The sequence below is a fragment of the Colobus angolensis genome, unplaced genomic scaffold (assembly GCF_000951035.1).
Source record: "Colobus angolensis palliatus isolate OR3802 unplaced genomic scaffold, Cang.pa_1.0 Scaffold32, whole genome shotgun sequence".
Classification (NCBI taxonomy): domain Eukaryota; kingdom Metazoa; phylum Chordata; class Mammalia; order Primates; family Cercopithecidae; genus Colobus; species Colobus angolensis.
Window position 1 is genome coordinate 10,853,376 of NW_012116488.1, and position 5,469 is coordinate 10,858,844.

General features: G+C 46.4%; 1 long non-coding RNA gene across 1 annotated transcript in view; it reads right to left on the reverse strand.

The window, feature by feature from the left end:
• Positions 1-1,893: 1,893 nt before the first annotated feature.
• LOC105518502 overlaps positions 1,894-5,469 on the reverse strand; it is a 23,259-nt gene continuing 19,683 nt past the window's right edge. Inside the window, exon 2 of the long non-coding RNA XR_001002846.1 lies at positions 1,894-2,323. This is a non-coding gene — a long non-coding RNA (uncharacterized LOC105518502). The remainder of the gene's footprint in view (positions 2,324-5,469) is intronic.

The following is a 5,469-nucleotide window of genomic DNA, read 5'->3' on the forward strand; positions in this document are numbered from 1 at the left end:
TTGGCTTTAGAGTGGTAGAGATTGTAGAGAAGGTGCCCTTTTAAACTGCATTAATTGCCTTGAGCCTTTGTAATGCTCTGAGAAGCAGTAGTAATAGTAGTAGTGGTTGCTATGCAGCTCTGGAGTCGGACTGCCTAGGTCTGAATCCTAGATCTGTCTTTTACTAGTTCTGTGACCTCTAGGAAGTTACCATAGTAGCCAGGGGTCCTCAGAAGACAGAGCCTAAGCCAAAGCTGATATGATGATTGTGTCATTTGAGGGCAGAGGGGATGCAACCAAGGGCAGCAGGAGGGAGATGAGGACAGAGGGAGAGCAAATAAAAGATGGTGCAACAAATATTTATGACACACTTACTTGGCATCAGCACTGTTCTGGTTGCTGCAAATATAATAGGAAACCAAAACAAGGTTCTTATCCCCCCAGAGCTGACCGTCTAGTGAGAAAAGGCAGACAGAAGCAAAATGGTAAGATGCATAGTATGTCGTCCGTGCTATAAGAAAAAGCAGGGAAGGAAGGTAGATTGGGGGTGGACAGTGAGGTGCTGCCAGGCTCATACAGCAGCCAGGAAAGACCTCTTTGAGCAACAGACATTTGACTAAAGACCTAAAAGAGCCGCAGGGACAGATCCTTCGAATGCCTGGGGAAAGAGTTTTCTAAGCAAAGGGAGCAGCCAGTGCAAAGGCACTGAGGCAGGATCGTGGCTAGAGTTTTGAAGGGACAGCAAAGAGCCTGGTTTGGTGAATGCACAGTGAGTGAGAGGAGAGAGGCCAGGTAGGGCCTTGTAGGATGTGGTAAGGACTTTGGCCTTTACCAGGAGTGAGCTGGGATCCACTGGAGAGTTTTCAGCACATGTCAGCTTACACTTTAGCAGGCTAACCCCGGCTGCCATAATGAGAATAAACTCCAGGGAACAAGGCGGAACACAGAGGCAAGCGGGAAGTCCATTTCAACAGTCCGGGAGAGATGACAATGGCACAGGTGGGTGCAGCGAAAGTGGGGCACAGTGATTTCGTTCTGGATGTATTTTGAAAGTGGACCCTCTGGATTTGCAAATGGATTGGCTGTAGAGTGTAAGAGAAAAAGAACTGAGAAATGCTCCAAGGTTTTGGCTTGAGCATCTGGAAGAATAAAGATGCCACAGGCTGATGGGGAAATGGGGAGAAGCAGATTGTGGGGAAGACCCGGAATTCCTGAATCTGAGCATGTTAGGTTTGAGTTGCCCATTGCTCATCTCCTTTCCTTCTCCCTGTCCAAGGGTACTCGGGCTGTGGCGTTGAAGTGCCCTGAGGTGACTGTGCTTTTGTCCTCACTGGTAGGCCCAGCCCCCATGGCCCCTTAGCTGCTCTGCTGCTGTGCCGTGATTGCCTGGGCTTGGGCATCTCTGACCGGTTTTGGAATCTCAGGTCCAGTGTACCATGAGGCCATTCCCATGGCATCTGTGGAGCCCCCAGACTTATCTCTCACCGACTAGTCCCACTCTGACATGCCACCCCAAAGTGGGTCTCCCGACCATTCTCCCTGCCGTATTTGCATTTTAAATCTTTTGAATACCGATATCAGGAGGCCCTTCACAAATCTTCCTGGATGTACAGAGCCTTCACCCTGCTTGAATGGAGAAAAAGAGAAAATACGGGGAGAAAACACATCGGACGATCTGGCCACATTAAAAAGGGAATGGCAGGCTGCATGACAGGAAGATAAATCCTGTACGGAAATTGCCAAAGCCTGTAAACAGCTGAGCACAATCATGTTTCAACTTGGTGGTATATTACTTTGGATGGAGTGGTTATGCCATAAAAAGCCCAAAGTGTGAAGATGGAGTGCTATTTTGTTTCCATTAATTGCTTCCACGTTTCAGATTAATTTCAGTGACATGTGACAGCCCAAAAAAGCAATGGTTTAAATACCAATAAATTTTATTTTTATCTTAAGAGAGAGACAGTCCTGCTTGGCACAGTAGCTCCCCTGTCCTTCTCGCCACTCCCAGTGCTCTGGCTGTGCCATCCTTAGACAATCGTCCTTGTCTTTATGGTCCAAAATGGTGTCTGTACATCCAGACCACACATCCATATTCCATGCTGCAGAATGGAAGAGAGGCAGCAATGGGCGGCCCCTGCCTTCTCAGAGTTCCCAGAAGAACCCTCACAACACATGGGCTCTCATCTCCTTGTCCGAGCTAAGCCACTGACCACAGTTGCTATGGGGTAAGGAAATGTGTCCTTGGTCCAAACACATAGATCTTGCTTCTCTCCCATCTTCACCTTCTCCCGAGCACGTCCTTCCTCCGTTCCCAGCCTGGGCACTCCTTCAGCTCCAACCTCTGCTAAATGAATTACAAGTGAGAAGGGCTGTTGGTTGGGAGCAGGCATCCAGCAGCCTTGGTGACATTTGCCTAAGTCCTTGTTGTCAGGGGTTGGACCAGATGTGGGCAGCTTGTTCCTTATACATACCTATATGGAAGGCCTGCAGGGGGTCCGGGGCTTAGAGATGGGAATGAGATCAAATCCATCCTCTGAGGGAGTTCACCCTGAGCAACTACCATTTCTTTTTCTTTTTTTTTTTTTTGAGACAATGCCTCACCCTGTTGCTCAGGCTGGAGTGTAATGGCATGATCATAGCTCACTGCAGCCTTGAACTCCTTAGCTCAAGGGAACCTCCTGCCTCAGCCTCCTGAGTAGCTGGGGCTACAGGTGTGCACTACCTGCCAGGCTCACAGCTACCCATTCTTGAGCACTTTCCCAGGCGCTAGGCTATGAACGTACTACACTATCACAAGACTCCCACAGTGAGTTTTGTGGTAGGTGGTTGCATCCTATCCATGAGAAGGTTGAGGCTGGAAGGAAGGAATGAATGGAGATAGTGCAGGCGGAGTTGGAATAGGAACCTGGGGCCACTGGAATCTTTCTGGCACACCATTCTTCCTTCTGTGTCCCCAGAAGTGGCCCCCCAGAGAATGTGACCTGGGCCATGGGATCTGCAGCTGCTTCTGGTGGGCAGGGCTCAGAGAGACGCACAGAGCAAAAATGACTGCCGGGGTTCCAGTCTGAGGCCTGTGTCCTGCCATGTGGAAGAAAGCTGGACAGGGGAGCTTCCTTTGCCACCCTGACTCAGGGGTTCATTCTTTTAGGACCTCTGAAAAGTCTCAACATTCCCAGCCCTCAGTTCCCTCAACAGTGAAGGCAAAGCATAACAGTCCCCCTAGGGAAAAGAACTCAGTAGACATTTCTGGAAAAAAAAATGGCAAACAGGCATATAAAAAGGTCCTCCACGTCAGTGATCATCAGAGAAATGCAAATGAAAACTACAATGAGATATCATCTCACCCCAGTTAAAATGGCTTTAATCCAAAAGACAGGCAATAAGGAACATGGGTGAGGATGCAGAGAAAAGGGAAGCCTTGTATGCTGTTGGTGAGAATGTAAATTAGTACAATCACTATGGAAAATGGTTTGGAGGTTCCTCAAAAAACTAACAATAGGACCGGGCATGGTGGCTCACGCCTGTAATCCCAACACTTTGAGAGGCCGAGGCGGGTGGATCACTTGAAGTCAAGAGTTTGAGACCAGCCTGGCCAACACGATGAAAACCTGTCTCTACTAAAAATACAAAAGTTAGCCGAGTGTGGTGGCACACACCTGTAATCCCAGCCACTCAGGAGGCTAAGGTAGGAGAATCACTTGAACCTGGGAGGCGGAGGTTACAGTGAGCCAAGATTGTGCCATTGCACTCCAGCCTAGGCAACAGAGTGAGACTGTCTCAAAAAAAATTTAAAAAATAAAAAATAAACCTAACAATAGAGCTACCATATGATCCAGCAATCCCACTCCCAAGTATATACCTAAAAGAATGTAAATCAGTATACTGAAGAGATCTCTGCACTCCCATGTTTATTACAGCACTGTTGACAACAGCCAAGATTTGGAGGCAACCTAAGTGTCCATCAACAGATGAATGGATAAAGGGAATGTGGTACATATACACAATGAAAAACTATTCCACCATAAAAAAAGAATGAGATCCTGTCATTTGCAACAACATGGATGGAATTGGAGGACATTATGTGAAATAATCCAGGCACAGAAAGACAGACTTCTCATGTTCTCACTTATTTGTGGCGGCTAAAAATCAAAACAATTGAACTCATGGAGATAGAGAGCAGAGGGATGGCTACCAGAGGCTGGGAAGGGTAATAGTGGCGGGCTTGGGTATGGTTAATGGGTACAAATATATAGTTAGATAGAATGAATAAGATCTAGTATTTGATAGCACAACAGGATGACTACAATAATTGTATATTTAAAAATAACTGAAAGAGTATAATTGGAAGGTTCATAACATTAAAAAAATAAATGCTTGAGGGGATGGATACCCCATTTACCCTGAGGTGATTATTATACATTATATGCCTGTGTCAAAATATCTCATGTACCCCATAAATATATACATCTACTAGTACCCATAAACATTTAAAAAATTTAAGTAACCAAATTAAACATCTAGAGATTAAAGCTTAAAAGAAATAGTCCCCCTGCGAGGACTGAAGTGAGCTACTGTCTATAAAAATACCCAATACATAGCGCAAGCACTAATGTTCATGGAATAAGAACAGCATCATCCTTTCTTTCCCTCTTAAGTCCTAAAGCTCCAATTACCTTTTCTTAGAATTCCATCCCCTCCCCAATCCAATTTTCATCATTTGCAGACTTTTTTGGTGCCAGGGCCATAACCCTGGAAACGCCTGTGTAGCCTTGAATTTTCTAGACAGACAACATGTATTCACAGTGCAATCCTCCCCTACATGGCCCCCATGTAATGGGACATGAAGCCTTGGTGCAATGCATGCAGAGGGGCTGCCTGCACCCACAGAGTAAGAACCTTATGTGAAGTCATCTATCCTGCCTGGGCTAAAGATTGGCCCATTTGTGGTGACCACAGGAAAAACTAGAGGCTGAGTATAGTTGTTTGCCCAATCCTTACAGGTAAGTTGTATATTTCGGGGTGGGAGTATGGGAGGGGGAATGTTGGCTTTCAAATCACTTCAGTGCCATTTTGTGTGGAATTCTTTGCCAAAAAGTATTAGCTCAGTCCTTGGAGACTCTAGGAGGATCCCAGGTGATGCTTGCAAAGGACTCTCCATCCGAAGACAGAACTTGGCTAGGACTCTATTGGAACCATGACCATCTGGGGACAGAGTTTCTTAAAATTAAAAACAATTGAACTTACGGAGATAGAGTAGAATGATGGTTACCAGAGGTTGGGGAGATGAGTGGAGGAGGGGAGGAAGTGAGGATGGGTAATGGGTACGAAAGTATAGTTAGATAGAATGGGGAGAAGTCGGCTGGGCGCGGTGGCTCAAGCCTGTAATCTCAGCACTTTGGGAGGCCGAGAGGGGTGGATCACGAGGTCAGTAGATCGAGACCATCCTGGCTAACATGGTGAAACCCCGTCTCTACTAAAAAATACAAAAAA